At 43.6% G+C, this 17025-nt stretch overlaps 1 pseudogene; it reads right to left on the bottom strand.

Moving 5' to 3' along the window:
* The window catches only part of LOC123170579 (putative disease resistance protein RGA3), a 28587-nt pseudogene extending 13698 nt beyond the window's left edge, over nt 1-14889 (bottom strand).
* Nucleotides 14890-17025: the final 2136 nt, after the last annotated feature.

Raw genomic sequence — 17025 nt, 5'->3', positions numbered from 1 at the left:
CACATGTAATCCAGTCGTCACACTGGTCCGGGTGTTTGGAGCGAAGAACGTTCTTGTGTTCATCGACATACGGGGTCACCAAGGTAGAATTCAGTAGAATTGTCTAGTGTGCTTGAGACCAAGAATGCCCGTCCCTACATATTATTGAGTCCCCTCCTAGCGTGCCTTTTCCATCCAGTCTCCCCTCATACCGCGATTGAGGGAGACCCATCTTCTTAAGGTCAGGAATGAAGTCAACACAAAACCCAATGACATCCTCTGTTTGATGGCCCATGGAGATGCTTCCTTCTGGCCTAGCGTGGTTATGGACATATTTCTTTAGGACACCCATGAACCTCTCAAAGGGGAACATATTATGTAGAAATACAGGGCCCAGAATGGCAATCTCGTCGACTAGATGGACTAGGACGTGCGTCATGATATTGAAGAAGGATGGTGGGAACACCAGCTCGAAACTGACAAGACATTGCGCCACATCACTCCTTAACCTTGGTAGGATTTCTGGGTCGATCACCTTCTGAGAGATTGCATTGAGGAATGAACATAGCTTCACAATGGCTAATCGAACATTTTCCGGTAGAAGCCCCCTCAATGCAACAGGAAGTAGTTGCATCATAATCACGTGACAGTCATGAGACTTTAGGTTGTAGAACTTTTTCTCTGTTATATTTATTATTCCCTTTATATCCGACGAGTAGCCAGACGGGACCTTCATACTGAGCAGGCATTCATAGAAGATTTCCTTCTCTTCTTTGATAAGAGCGTAGTTGGCAAGACCTTCATACTGCTTTGGAGGCATGCCATCTTTTTCGTGCAAACGTTGCAGGTCCTCCCGTGCCTCCGGTGTATCTTTTGTCTTCCCATACACGCCCAAGAAGCCTAGCAGGTTCACCCAAAGGTTCTTTGTCACGTGCATCACGTCGGTTGAAGAGCGGACCTCTAGGTCTTTCCAGTAGGGTAGGACCCAAAATATAGATTTCTTCTTCCACATGAGTGCACGTCCCTTAGCGTCATTCGGAACAGATAGTCCGCCGCGACCCTTTCCGAAGATTACTTTTAAATCATTGACCATAGCAAGTATGTGATCACCGGTACGCATGGCGGACTTCTTCTGGTGATCTGCCTCGCCTTTGAAATGCTTGCCTTTCTTTCGACATTGATGGTTGGTCGGAATGAATCGACGATGCCCCAGGTACACATTCTTCCTGCATTTGTCGAGGTATATACTTTCGGTGTCATCTAAACAGTGTGTGCATGCGTGGTATCCCTTTTTTGTCTGTCCTGAAAGGTTACTAAGAGCAGGCCAATCATTGATGGTGACAAATAGCAACGCATGCAGGTCACAATCCTCCTGTTTGTGCTCATCCCACACACGTACACCATTTCCAATCCACAGCTGTAAAAGTTCTCAACTAATGGCCTTAGGTACACATCAATGTCGTTGCCGGGTTGCTTGGGGCCTTGGATGAGAACTGGCATCATAATGAACTTCCGCTTCATGCATAGCCAGGGAGGAAGGTTATAGATACATAGAGTCACGAGCCAGGTGCTGTGATTACTGCTCTGCTCCCCAAAAGGATTAATGCCATCCGCACTTAAACCAAACCATACGTTCCTTGCGTCACCTGCAAACTCCTCCCAGTACTTTCTCTCGATTTTTCTCCACTGTGACCCGTAAGTGGGTGCTCTCAACTTCCCGTCTTTCTTACGGTCCTCTCTGTGCCATCACATCAACTTGGCACGCTCTTTGTTTCTGAACAGGCGTTTCAACCGTGGTATTATAGGAGCATACCACGTGTAGGGGATCGCAACAGCTTTCGAGGGTAAAGTACTCAACCCAAATTTATTGATTCGACACAAGGGGAGCCAAAGAATATTCTTGAGTATTAGTAGTTGAGTTGTCAATTCAACCACACCTGGATAACTTAGTATCTGTAGCAAAGTATTTAGTAGCAAAGTAATATGGAAATAAAGGTAACGATAGCAAACGTAATATTTTTGGGTTTTGTAGTGATTGTAACAGTAGCAACGGAAAAGTAAATAAGCGAAGAACAATATGTGAAAAGCTCGTAGGCAATGGATCAGTGATGGATAATTATGCCGGATGCGATTCCTCATGTAATAGCCATAACATAGGGTGACACAGGACTAGCTCCAGTTCATCAATGTAATGTAGGCATGTATTCCGTAAATAGTCACACGTGCTTACGGAAAAGAACTTGCATGACATCTTTTGTCCTACCCTCCCATGGCAGCGGGGTCCTAGCGGAAACTATGGGATATTAAGGCCTCCTTTTAATAGAGAACCGGAACAAAGCATTAACACATAGTGAATACATGAACTCCTCAAACTACGGTCATCATTGAGAAGTATCCCGATTATTGTCACTTCGGGGTTGTCGGGTCATAACACATAATAGGTGACTATAGACTTGCAAGATAGGATCAAGAACACACATATATTCATGAGAACATAATAGGTTTAGATCTGAAATCATGGCACTTGCGCCCTAGTGACAAGCATTAAGCATAACAAAGTCATAGCAACATCAATCTCAGAACATAGTGGATACTAGGGATCAAACCCTAACAAAACTAACTTGATTACATGGTAAATCTCATCCAACCCATCACCGTCCGGCAAGCCTACGATGGAATTACTCACGCACGGCGGTGAGCATCAGGAAATTGGTGATGGAGGATGGTTGATGATGACGACTGCGACGAATCCCCCTCTCCGGCGCCCCGAACGGACTCCAGATCAGCCTTCCCGAGAGAGATTAGGGCTTGGCGGCGGCTCCGTATCGTAAAACGTGATGAAACTTTCTCTCTGATTTTTCTCTCCGTGAAACGGAATAAATAGCGTTGGAGTTGAGGTCGGTGGAGCTCCAGGGGGCCCAGGAAGCAGGGGCGCACCCAGGGGGAGGGGGCACGCCCCGACCCTCCTGGACAGGGTGTGGGCCCTCTGGTCTTGATTCTTTCGCCAGTATTTTTCATATTTTCCAAAAAGTTCCTCCGTGGATTTCCAGGTCATTCCGAGAACTTTTGTTTTCTACACATGAAACAACATCATGGCAATTCTGCTGAAAACAGCGTCAGTCCGGGTTAGTTCCATTCAAATCATGCAAATTACAGTCCAAAACAAGGGCAAAAGTGTTTGGAAAAGTAGATACGTTGGAGACGTATCGACTCCCCAAGCTTAAACCTTTGCTTGTCCTCAAGCAATTCAGTTGATAAACTGAAAGTGATAAAGAAAAACTTTTACAAACTCTGTTTGCTCTTGTTGTTGTAAATATATCAAGCCAGCATTCAAGTTTCAGCAAATATTATGAACTAACCATACTCACAATAACACGTAGGTCTCACAATTACTCATATCAATAGCATAATCAGCTAGCGAGCCATAATAATAAAACTCGGATGACAACACTTCTCAAAACAATCATAACATGATATAACAAGATGGTATCTCGCTAGCCCTTTCTGAGACCGCAAAACATAAATGCAGAGCACCTTTAAAGATCAAGGACGGACTAAACATTGTAATTCATGGTAAAAGAGATCCAGTCAAGTCTTACCCAATATAAACCAATAATAATGAATGCAAATGACAGTGTGCTCTCCAGCGGGTGCTTTTTAATAAGAAGGATGATGACTCAACATAAAAGTAAATAGATAGGCCCTTCGCAGAGGGAAGTAGGGATTTGTAGAGGTGCCAGAGCTCAGTTTTAAAATAGAGATTGAATAACATTTTGAGCGGCATACTTTCACTGTCAACGCAACAACTATGAGATGGCTGTATCTTCCATACTACATGCATTATAGGCAGTTCCCAAACAGAATGATAAAGGTTTATACTCCCCCAACCACCAACAAGCATCAATCCATGGCTTGCTTGAAACAACGAGTGCCTCCAACTAACAACAACCCCGGGGGAGTTTTGTTTAATTATTTTGATTTGCTTTGATCTTTTTGGATCATGGGACTGGGCATCCCGATTACCGGCCCTTTCTCGTGAATGAGGAGCGGAGTCCACTCCTCTTGAGAATAACCCACCTAGCATGGAAGATATAGGCAGCCCTAGTTGAAACATGAGCTGCTCGAGCATACAAAACAGAATTTTGTTTGAATGTTTGGAGTTTGGCAGATACAAATTTACTTGGAACGGCAGGTAAATACCGCATATAGGAAGGTATGGTGGACTCATATGGAACAACTTTGGGGTTTAAGGAGTTTGGATGCACAAGCAGTATTCCCGCTTAGTACAGGTGAAGGCTAGCAAAAGACTGGGAAGCGACCAACTGAGAGAGCGACAACAGCCATAAACATGCATTGAAATTAATTTACACCGAGTACCAGCATGAGTAGGATATAATCTACCATGAAGATAAATATCATGAAGGCTATGTTGATTTGTTTCAACTACATGCGTGAACATGTGCCAAGTCGAGTCACTTAATTCATTCAAAGGAGGATACCATCCCATCATACCACATCACAATCATTCTAATAGCATGTTGGTGTTGGAAATATGCCCTAGAGGCAATAATAAATTGGTTATTATTATATTTCCTTGTTCATGATAATTGTTTATTATCCATGCTATAATTGTATTGATAGGAATCTCAGATACATGTGTGGATACATAGACAACACCATGTCCCTAGTAAGCCTCTAGTTGACTAGCTCGTTGATCAATAGATGGTTACGGTTTCCTGACCATGGACATTTGGATGTTGTTGATAACGGGATCACATCATTAGGAGAATGATGTGATGGACAAGACCCAATCCTAAGCCTAGCACAAGATCGTATAGTTCGTCTGCTAAAGCTTTTCTAATGTCAAGTATCATTTCCTTAGACCATGAGATTGTGCAACTCCCGGATACCGTAGGAATGCTTTGGGTGTACCAAACGTCACAACGTAACTGGGTGGCTATAAAGGTACACTACGGGTATCTTCGAAAGTGTCTGTTGGGTTGGCACGAATCGAGACTGGGATTTGTCACTCCGTGTAAACGGAGAGGTATCTCTGGGCCCACTCGGAAAGACATCATCATAATGTGCACAATGTGACCAAGGAGTTGATCACGGGATGATGTGTTACGGAACGAGTAAAGAGACTTGCCGGTGACGAGATTGAACACGGTATCGGGATACCGACGATCGAATCTCGGGCAAGTAATATACCGGTTGACAAAGGGAATTGTATGCGGGATTGCTTGAATCCTCGACATCGTGGTTCATCCGATGAGATCATCGTGGAACATGTGGGAGCCAACATGGGTATCCAGATCCCACTGTTAGTTATTGGCCAGAGAGCTGTCTCGGTCATGTCTGCATGATTCCCGAACTCGTAGGGTCTACACACTTAAGGTTCGGTGACTCTAGAGTTGTTATGGGAATTAGTGTGCAGTTACCGAATGTTGTTCGGAGTCCCGGATGAGATCCCGGACGTCACGAGGAGTTCCGGAATGGTCCGGAGGTAAAGATTTATATATGGGAAGTCCTATTTTGGCCACCGGAAAATGTTCGGGATTTTTCGGTATTGTGCCGGGAAGGTTCTAGAAGGTTCCGGAGTGGGGCCCACCTGCATGGGGGGACCCACATGAACGTGGGTAGTGGGGGCAAGGCCCCACACCCCTGGTCAAGGCGCACCAAGATCCCCCCTTAGAAGGAATAATATCATATCCCGAAGGGATAAGATCAAGATCCCTAAAAAGGGGGGATAACAATCGGTGGGGAAGGAAATGATGGGATTTCTTTCCTCCCACCTTTGCCAACGCCCCAATGGACTTGGAGGGCAAGAAACCAGCCCCCTCCACCCCTATATATAGTGGGGAGGCGCATGGGAGCTTCACCCTTCCCCTGGCGCAGCCGTCTCCCTCCCCAACACCTCCTCCTCCTCCGTAGTGCTTGGCGAAGCTCTACCGGAGAACTGCAAGCTCCACCACCACGCCGTCGTGCTGCCGGAGCTCTCCCTCAACTTATCCTCTCCCCTTGCTGGATCAAGAAGGAGGAGACGTCCCCGGGCTGTACGTGTGTTGAACGCGGAGGCACCGTCGTTCAGTGCTTAGATCGGATTCGACCACGATCTGAATCGCTTAGTGAACGACTCCACCGACCGCGTTCTTGCAACGCTTCTGCATAGCGATCTACAAGGGTATGTAGATGCACTCCCCTTCCCTCGTTGCTAGATTACTCCATAGATTGATCTTGGTGATGCATAGAAAATTTTGAATTTCTGCTACGTTCCCCAACACTGGTATCAGAGCTAGGTCTATGCGTAGTTTCTATGCACGAGTAGAACACAAGTTGTTGTGGGCGTTGATTTTGTTCAATATGCTTACCGTTACTAGTCCAATCTTGTTTCGATGGTATTTTGGGATGAAGCGGCCCGGACCGACCTTACACGTACACTTACGTGAGACAGGTTCCACCGACTTACATGACTTGTTGCATAAGGTGGCTAGCGGGTGCCAGTCTCTCCCACTTTAGTCGGATCGGATTCGATGAAAAGGGTCCTTATGAAGGGTAAATAGAAATTGGCATATCACGTTGTGGTTTTTGCGTAGGTAAGAAACGTTCTTGCTAGAAACCCATAACAGCCACGTAAAACATGCAACAACAATTAGAGGACGTCTAACTTGTTTTTGCAGGGTATGCTATGTGATGTGATATGGCCAAAAGAATGTGATGAATGATATATGTGATGTATGAGATTGATCATGTTCTTGTAATAGGAATCACGACTTGCATGTCGATGAGTATGACAACCGGCAGGAGCCATAGGAGTTGCCTTATTTATTGTATGACCTGCGTGTCAATGATAACGCCATGTAATTACTTTACTTTATTGCTAACCGTTAGCCATAGTAGTAGAAGTAATAGTTGACGAGACAACTTCATGAAGACACGATGATGGAGATCATGATGATCGAGATCATGGTGTCATGCCGGTGACGATGATGATCATGGAGCCCCGAAGATGGAGATCAAAAGGAGCAAAATGATATTGGCCATATCATGTCACTATTTGATTGCATGTGATGTTTATCATGTTTTACATCTTATTTGCTTAGAACGACGGTAGCTTAAATAAGATGATCCCTCGCAATAATTTCAAGAAAGTGTTCCCCCTAATTGTGCACCGTTGTGAAGGTTCGTTGTTTCGAAGCACCACGTGATGATCAGGTGTGATAGATTCTAACATTCGAATACAACGGGTGTAAGCCAGATTTACACACGCAATACACTTAGGTTGACTTGACGAGCCTAGCATGTATAGACATGGCCTCGGAACACAAGAGACCGAAAGGTCGAACATGAATCGTATAGAAGATACGATCAACATGAGATGTTCACCGTTGATGACTAGTCCGTCTCACGTGATGATCGGACACGGCCTAGTCGATTCGGATCATGTATCACTTAGATGACTAGAGGGATGTCTATCTGAGTGGGAGTTCATTAGATGAACTTAATTATCCTGAACATAGTCAAAAGGTTTTTGCAAATTATGTCGTAGCTCGCGCTTTAGTTCTACTGTTTTAGGTATGTTCCTAGAGAAAATTAGTTGAAAGTTGATAGTAGCAATTATGCGGACTGGGTCTGTAAACTGAGGATTGTCCTCGTTGCTTCGTAGAAGGCTTATGTCCTTAATGCACCACTCGGTGTGCTGAACCTCGAACGTCGTCTGTGGATGTTGCGAACATCTGACACACACGTTTTGATAACTACGTGATAGTTCAGTAATGTTAAACAGTTTAGAATTGAGGCACCGAAGACGATTTCGAAACGTCGCGGAACATATGAGATGTTTCGAGGGCTGAAATTGGGATTTCAGGCTCGTGCCCACGTCAAGAGGTATAAGACCTCCGACGAGTTTCTTAGCCAGCAAACTAAGGGAGAAAAGCTCAATCGTTGAGCATGTGCTCAGATTGTCTGAGTACTACAATCACTTGAATCGAGTGGGAGTTTATCTTCCAGATGAGATAGTGATGGTTCTCCATAGTCACCAAGCTATTAGAGCTTCGTGATGAACTATAACATATCACGGATAGACATGATGATCCTTGATCAATTCGCGACGTTTGACACCGCGAAAGTAGAAATCAAGAAGGAGCATCAATTGTCGTCAGTCCGGGTTAGTTCCATTCAAATCATGCAAATTAGAGTCCAAAACAAGGGCAAAAGTGTTTGGAAAAGTAGATACGTTGGAGACGTATCACACCTTGGCAGGAACCCTCTTCCTGGGGCGCTCGCCGTCAACATCACCAGGGTCATCTCGTCTGATCTTATACCGCAATGCACCGCATACCGGGCATGCGTTCAAATCCTCGTATGCACCATGGTAGAGGTTGCAGTTATTAGGGCATGCATGTATCTTCTGCACCTCCAATCCTAGAGGGCATACAACCTTCTTTGCTGCATATGTGCTGTCGGGCAATTCGTTATCATTTGGAAGCTTCTTCTTCAATATTTTCAGTAGCTTCTCAAATCCTTTGTCAGGCACACCATTCTCTGCCTTCCACTGCAGCAATTCCAGTACGGTACCGATCTTTGTGTTGCCATCTTCGCAATTGGGGTACAACCCTTTTTTGTGATCCTCTAACATGCGATCCAACTTCAGCTTCTCCTTTTGACTTTCCCACTGTCTCCCTGCATCAACAATGACCCGACGGAGATCATCATCGGGCACGTCATCTGGTTCATCTTGATCTTCAACAGCTTCCCCTATTGCAGCATCACCGTATTCAGGGGGCACATAGTTGTCATCGTCCTCTTCTTCTTCGCTGTCTTCCATCATAACCCCTATTTCTCCGTGCTTAGTCCAAACGTTATAGTTTGGCATGAAACCCTTATAAAGCAGGTGGGTGTGAAGGCTTTTCGAGTCAGAGTAAGACTTCGTATTCCCACATATAGGGCATGGGCAACACATAAAACCATTCTTCTTGTTTGCCTCAGCCACTTCAAGAAAATTATGCACGCCCTTAATGTACTCGGAGGTGTGTCTATCACCGTACATCCATTGCCGGTTCATCTACATGCATTATATATAATAAAGTGTGTCAAAAACCATTACAAAACATAATGAATAGATAAGTGACCAAATTAATAGAAGTTCGTCATCACATTAAAACCAAAGTACATACATAGTTCTCATTGAACAACATATAGCTCCCCAGAGCATCTAATTAAACCATACATTGAAACTATGTAAAACATTTCAATGCAACAACAAATGCGATCATAATTGCAACCAAGGTAACAATTGATCCAACGGCATAATGATAGCAAGCCTTGGCATGAATGACATATTTTCTAATCTTTCTAATCTTCAAGCGCATTGCATCCATCTTGATCTTGTGATCATCGACGACATTCGCAACATGCAGCACCAATATCATCTTCTCCTCCTCAATTTTTTTCCTTCAAGTAATTGTTTTCTTCTTCAACTAAATTTAACCTCTCGACAATAGGGTCGGTTGGAATTTCCGGTTCACATACCTCCTAGATAAATAAAATCTCTGTCACGTTGGTCGGCATAATTGTCATAAACAATAAATAAACCAAATAGTTATAAAAGATAATATATACCACATCCGAATCATAGACAGGATAAGGGCCGACGGGGGCGGATACCAAAACCATCGCACTATATAATAAGAAGCAATAATAAAAGTAAGAAAATTATACAAGTATCTATCTAAACATACAAGTAAGAATTTTTTTCCTTTCAGAAAGAAGATAAGAACAAGAGGCTCACCGTAGTGGTGCCGGCGACGAGATCGGCGCGGGCGATCGACGGCAGTGAAGACGGGGACGGGATGTGAAAGACTGCTAAACCTAGACAAATATTGAGGAAAATGGAGCTTGGACAGGAGAAAGCTTAAGTAGTGTGGCTCGGGCATTCCATCGAACACTCATGTGCATAGGAGGTGAGCTAGGGCACCACAAAGCCCTCCCCTCGCCGGACAGAAAAAACAAAGCAGTGTGGAGTGCTCTGCTCGCCGGTGAGGGGGTATATATAGGCATCACATTGGTCCCGGTTCGTGGCTGGAACCGGGACTAAAGGACACCCTTTGGTCCCGGTTCAAGCCACCAACCAGGACCAATGATGGTGGGCCAGGAGCGAGGCCCATTGGTCCCGGTTCGTCCCATCAACCGGGTCCAAAGGGGCCAAACGAACCGGGACCAATGCCCCCACGAGGACCGGCAGGCCCCCTGGCCTCACGAACTGGGACCAATGCCCCCATGGGTCCCGGTTCTGGGCTGAACCGGGACTAATGGGTTGGACCGGCCTGAACCAAAGCCCTGTTTTCTACTAGTGAAATATCAATTGTAGCAATGGCTGCAAGGTCGCACATAAGTAAACTAATGTGTAACTAATAATGCTATTTTGTAGAGATTGTCTCCGCTGACTTGAATTCTTCCTGTGTAAATACCACTAGCATGAAATTGTTTGTTGAACTCAATAACCATTTTGGGGGTTGTATAGGCATTCTTCTGCTACTGCACAATGAGGTATGGTGTTGATCAAATTTATGGTCATCGGGAGAAACAAATATAGTACGAATAGTGGTGACAAAAAGCAGCTGCTACTTGCAAGATGGTAAAAGCTGGGTCTTGAAATGCACTTGTCATCATCACCACCTCATGCTTGCAAAGCATGGAAAGAACGATTTTTCCAGTCAGCTCGCATGTTTCTTTCTATGGTTGTTATCCAATATACTCCCTCCGTAAACAAATATAAGATGTTCTATATCACTAAAGTAGTGCGTCATACAGGATCATGCATACACATGGCGTCCAAGACATGCACAGATGTGTGCCCGCGGTCATGATGCAGGGTGGAGCATGGTTACAGTCGGATATGTTCGGCAGGGTTGGACAAGACAGTCTGACGGATCGACATGGAGATGTCGGTTGGTACAGAAGACGGTGGCTGGATCAACGACGACGACATAGGTGCGTGGTGCTGACGGTGACCGACTTCTGGGCGTGGAAACACGTGGCGCAGGCCCGAGTGCTTGTGTGGCTTCGACAAGACTATGACGCGGGGTTGATTCAAGACGGTGCACATGAGAGCTTGAAGTCGACGGGGCGCGAGGATGGACTGATCGTCGTGGAGCTGGATTGAGGGGCTACGGTGTAAGGATCCAGGGAATCGAAGCCTATTCAGCAATGGGGAAAAGCGAGGGACACGTAATTCGGACTGGAGCTCGGTGGTCTGATGGAAGCGTGAAACTCGTCATCGGTCGGTGATGATCGGTGGTACTCAGCAGTGGGGGTTGAGTGGTGTGGGTTCGCGACCCTTGAGACTCGACCGGAACAGCGGAGGCTCGCGCGGTAATAGCGGCGAGGTGTGCGGTATCCACGGGACTGGAGACGGGCCAAGGCTCTGGTGGTCATACATGTGGTGAGACAACTGCGAATTTAACTCGGGATGACTACAAACAACGGTGAAATTCCTTCATGTTTCAGACATGCGGTCAAGAAAGGAGCGGTGATGTTGAGTTCAGGCAACTCTTATGTGTGACACCCAATATGTGAGTTGTTCACTTTCATGCAGGTCAGTGATCAGTGTGTGATGGCGTTGGACTGATACTCTGGAAGTTGGGAGCGCAAACTAGAGTAATGTGGAACTTGTTTTTGCTCGAGTGTTGACTGTGGTCAAGAAAAGAAGGGACTACAAGTTGCAGGTGGAGTCATATGGAGTCTTTGGAGTAGCAGCGGTACTCATGGGATAAGCTTAGTGATATAAAACGTCTTATATTTATTTACAGAGGGAGTAATAAGAAACTATTCAAGCATATATAAGATAGCGTCATAACTCCGTCCCGTCACACAAAACCTCCAAGGCAGCTACCTGACATGTGCTCCCTTCATCCTAAAATAAGTGACTCAACTTTGTATTAACTTTAATACAAAGTTTGTACAAAGTTGAGTCACTTATTTTGAAACAGAGGGAGTATTTGAAACCTTGCATATGCATATGTCTAGACTTTTGGTCGTTAATTTGCTCATACGCATTAAGAATACATTCTTGCTTACACTGGTGTATTTAGAGCACGCTAGTTAAGATAGGTTGGAAAATACGTCGGTGTCATCTTGCCGACATGGTCGCGATCACTAGAACTAGGTTAGCGTTGCGTGCGAGGCCCGATGTACCTTGTTTCGCTGCGAGGTTATACTATTTCAGAATTTAATTGCTGATGCCACAAGAGAAACCACACGAGACAGAGATAGAGACGAAGGGGTCTCTTTCGAAGAGGGAAAACACCGCCAAACCTAGGCCCGATGGTCACTATGTTGCTCACGGATGAGACGAGGTAGAAATTATGCACCGCTCCTTGACATGTCCAACGGCGCGATGTGGAGATATGCTTTTAAAATTAAATAGAAGTGGAGGATCGGAAGTTTAAAAACAAAATAGTGCAGCTCGATAGGCGCAAACTCGTGGATGGCCCGGCCCCATTCGCTCAGACAGCTCGTTACATAATTCTCGCCAAAACGTAGAACAATCGATCTTTTATTGTCTGCAATTTAGTCTGACTAGTAGAAGGACCGTGCGTTTGTACTGGCTATAGTGAATATATACATGAATCAAACAAATAATTAAGATTGTTTCTAAAGTCGAAACCTATTTCTGCCTATATGTCCGGACGTGTTCGGACATCAAAAGGGCGTCTAGTAGGCTCCCCGATTCTGACCATATATAGGAAGAACTATGGTTGTCCAGACTATCAACCATGTTATCTCCAACACGCGGGCCTAACATAAAAAACCCAGCCCCGCGACGCACCATTCTCTTTTCCTGTCGCACTCTCTCCTTCCCGCTCGGTTTCCCGCCATAGCAGGATATTTCTTATTGGAGCCCTCTCCTTCAAAAACCATAGAATGCCCTCCTCACCTTCGCCGTGAATTGTAATACAGGCGAAATTTTTCATACTTATAATATCATAGAGTGGATTAAACTAACACATACTATTGCCACAAAACAACAAATAATTATAGAGATAATTCTGAAAGGTCCATTCAACTTTGCAAATGCACGCAGTAAAATGTCATCTTTTCAAGGGTTTCTAATTGTGTCGCAATATGAGCCAATATTTTTCTCCCATTTCTTAGAGTTTACAAAGCCTTCAGTTCAACATGTCAATGCCATCATAAAACGACATCATATGTCCTCTGAATTCTGCAACTGATGAAACGATAAAAATACACATACACACTAATGTGGGAGGCAAGTGGCAACCTGCACATATTTCTAGTCACCAATAAGCTCCACCTGTAGCCCACGCACCATTCATTGCTACAAGGGATACTTGCCGTTCTTCTCTTCCTCGTCCTATCTTATATCTTCTACTCTTAGCCTCTTCATCAATCCGTTTCATTGGCGCCAACCAGCACCACATCAACATCAGTGCATTTATCAGCGAGCTCATCTTCTTCTTTCTCTCATTCCTTCAACTTTAGTTCTTGTTCCTACTTATTTTCTAGAATAATGTTCCTTTCTTTTTTTGATTTATTTTTTGGAACACTCTTTCCTTCTTCAACCCCATGGACCACTTGGCCGCCTTAATTAGTTCTACTTCCTTCTTATTCTTGTAACACTCTTGTTTTCTACTATAGCATGAACCACCAGGACAATTTAGTATCATATTGTCCTCGCCCGTGAACATTTACAACCGTCAACGTGTCAACATCATGCAGCACATGGTCGTCATCCATCTTGGTGAATGCTCGATCGCCCATGTTGTGTGCGCATGGTGGCCGTTGTCCATGTTGGCAAGCAGGGCCATGTCGCCGAGACCCTATTGACCGTCCTTGCCCATGACCACTTTCAAAATAATTTGACGTGATTAACTACCTAATTAATTGACTAATTACGCAAATAATTAACTGCCTACCTAATTATCTACATGCCTAATTAACTGCCAACCAAATTAATTAATTATTTGCCTAATTGTGAAAAAATCCCTACTTCTAATTATATGTAGACATAATTAACTATCTACCTAATTAATTAATTACATTACTTACTCGGTTTTCCAAATTGATTCGGCGCAAAAAGATCATATTTAAATGGACCTATAATTGCAAATGTAATTAAATGTGTAGCTAATTAATTACATTAATGGTTTGATTTTCAAATTAATTCGGTACTTGATTTCCTAATTATTTTTGCATGATAGGCTTCTGTGAACGATGACTACATAAATATTCCGTTTGATGATAGCGATATTTGAAATTTGACACGCCTCTTTTATTGTTCGATTGAGTCATGGTGGTGAAGACGCTTTTGTAGTGGATTGCTTGTTTGCAAGACCTACCAAGTATTGTAGGGCATGTACAATGGTTGATAAGAGAATGTTATTTTAGGCATTGCATGTAATTTAGAGATGACAATAAAAACATGTGTATAATGAGTTATCTCTTAGCCTTATCTTTAATAACTAGCATTTTTTTAAACGTGATGAGAAATATTGTGCTTAGAGATCATCTCTTAAATGAGAGAAGAAAATCATTTTTTTATGATTTCTCTCTCCTCCACATCATCATTTATCTCATGTGGCACTCCTAAGATAGCACCATTTTACATGCCCGTGCAACACATTTCCTTAAAAAATTTCTTGACATTTGAATGTACGCACTTGTTTGAGAATGTAGCCTGGCTAGCTCTCTGTATGACTAACAAGAATTATAATATGACCGCGTTCACGAATGTCTGTATATGGCGGTCCGACAACCCACCTGCCACCACGGCCGTCCTCAACGTCGTGCTCCACCCCCGACATTCTCGAGCATAGCATCGGCGGCAGGCCCTGCCACGACGTCCTCCACGGTGTCACGCACGGCGACCCTACACAGGGTCGCACGCATGCGTACACCCATCTTGAACTCCTCCACCAGGTACTTGGTGTTCGTGCATTGGTCACCCAACTACAGAAACGCCACCACGGGATGCCATGCTGCGAGCGTCTCCAGCGTGGAGTTCTAGCTACAGTGCGTGAGGAAGCACGCCGTGGACGGGCGCACAAGCACCAGGTCCTGCGGGCTCCACGACACTATCATGCTGCGCCCGACGACGGAGTCAAGGTACCCCTACGGGAGCATCGTGCTGCTGTCAAAAACTCACATACGTCAAAATCAAGAAAACAAAAACAGATAAAAAAAAACACATGTCCATTTACATGGCGATAGACTGATAGTCACAACCAACAATTTTTAAAATCCATGGTCCAACGATTTTTTTTTCAAAAATCACAAAGAATTTTGAATTTGTAAATAGTTTTTAAATCATGAAAAAAATCAAATACATGAACATTTTTAAGTTCATAAACATTTTTCAATTATAATATTTTCTGAATTCTTGATTTTTTTTCAAAAATTCTTGATTTTTTCAATTTCATGGATAATTTTTGAAGCGACAAATTTTTTTTCAATTCTTTGGGAACAAATTTTGAAATTTTCAAATAATTGTTTAATCAGCGACATTTTTTGAAATTCCTGAACACTTATCAAATTTGTGTAAACTTTTAAAAAAGGACTAGTTTTTCTAATCTGGAAATATGTTTTAAACTCGTGGCCATTCTTTGAAATTAGAAAGATTTTTTGAAATCCAGGGACATTTTAAAATTTGTTAGCATTTAGAAACAGAACATTTTTCAAAATCATGAAAAAATTTATGCCCCAACGTTTAATTAAAGAAGCAAAGGTAAAAACAAAAAAGAAAAACAAAAAACTCGCAAAAATGAAAAATGAAAGAGAAAAACAGAAAAGGAGCGCGCCACCAGGGCACATGGGCAGGCCCAAGAGCACACACGTTGAGAGCAGGCAGTGCCCGTTTCCACGACGGCGGTGTCTCACCACATGCTAAATACGAGGCCCCCATGCTTTTGCTATTAGAGCCAAACATGGTTTTAGTTTGTTACACGGTGATATGATTGGATGAAAAACTGTTTTTGCTAAAACAACGCAAGCAAACAAGCCCTTCGATCTCGATAGACGGTTGAGATGGTTTGGATGTACTTCATCTGTTCTTTTTATTGGGTAGTCTTTGTTATGTTACTTAAAAAGGATCTAGATCACTGATTCTAGATTAGATTTTAAGCTCAAAACTACTAGGGGGGTGGAAATCCCTGGAGAAAATGCGGTGGAGTTGATTCTTGTTGCGTGTTGGTACATATAGCGGGAATGACGTCAGATTTCACATGATGAGAAGGTTGCAACGCCAGCTCGATATGCCTTACAAATCAGATGGATTCTTGCCAATTGGGTCGCAGATAAGAAGACAGTTCCACATAGGGATATTTGTTGGTCTAGGCTGGTATCTGAAGGAAATATGCCTAAGAGGCAATAATAAAGTTATTATTTTATATTTCCTTATTCATAATAAATGTTTATTATTCATGCTAGAATTGTATTAACCGGAAACTTGATACATGTGTGGATACATAGAGAACACCGTGTCCCTAGTATGCCTCTACTTGACTAGCTCGTTAATCAAAGATGGTTAAGTTTCCTAGCCATAGACATGTGTTGTCATTTGATGAATGGGATCACATCTAGGAGAATGATGTGATGGACAAGACTCATTTGTTAGCTGAGCATTATGATCGTTCAGTTTTATTGCTATTGCTTTCTTCATGTCAAATACATATTCCTCCGACTATGAAATTATGCAACTCCCGGATACCGGAGGAATGCATTGTGTGCTATCAAACGTCACAACGTAACTGGGTGATCATAAAGATGCTCTACAGGTATCTCCGAAGGTGTTTGTTGGATTGGCATAGATCGAGATTAGGGTTTGTCACTCCGAGTATCGGAGAGGTATCTCTGGGCCCTCTCGGAAATGCACATCATAAGAAGCCTTGCAGGCAAAGTAACTAATGAGTTAGGTGCAGGATGATGCATTAAGAAACGAGTAAAGAGACTTGCCGGTAACAAGATTGAACTACGTATGAAGATACCGACGATCGAATCTCGGGCAAGTAACATACCGATTACAAAGGG

Source organism: Triticum aestivum, chromosome 7D (genome assembly GCF_018294505.1).
Source record: "Triticum aestivum cultivar Chinese Spring chromosome 7D, IWGSC CS RefSeq v2.1, whole genome shotgun sequence".
Taxonomy (NCBI): Eukaryota; Viridiplantae; Streptophyta; class Magnoliopsida; order Poales; family Poaceae; genus Triticum; species Triticum aestivum.
Note: the sequence above shows the minus strand (reverse complement) of the source record. Positions and strands in the feature narration are given on the sequence as shown.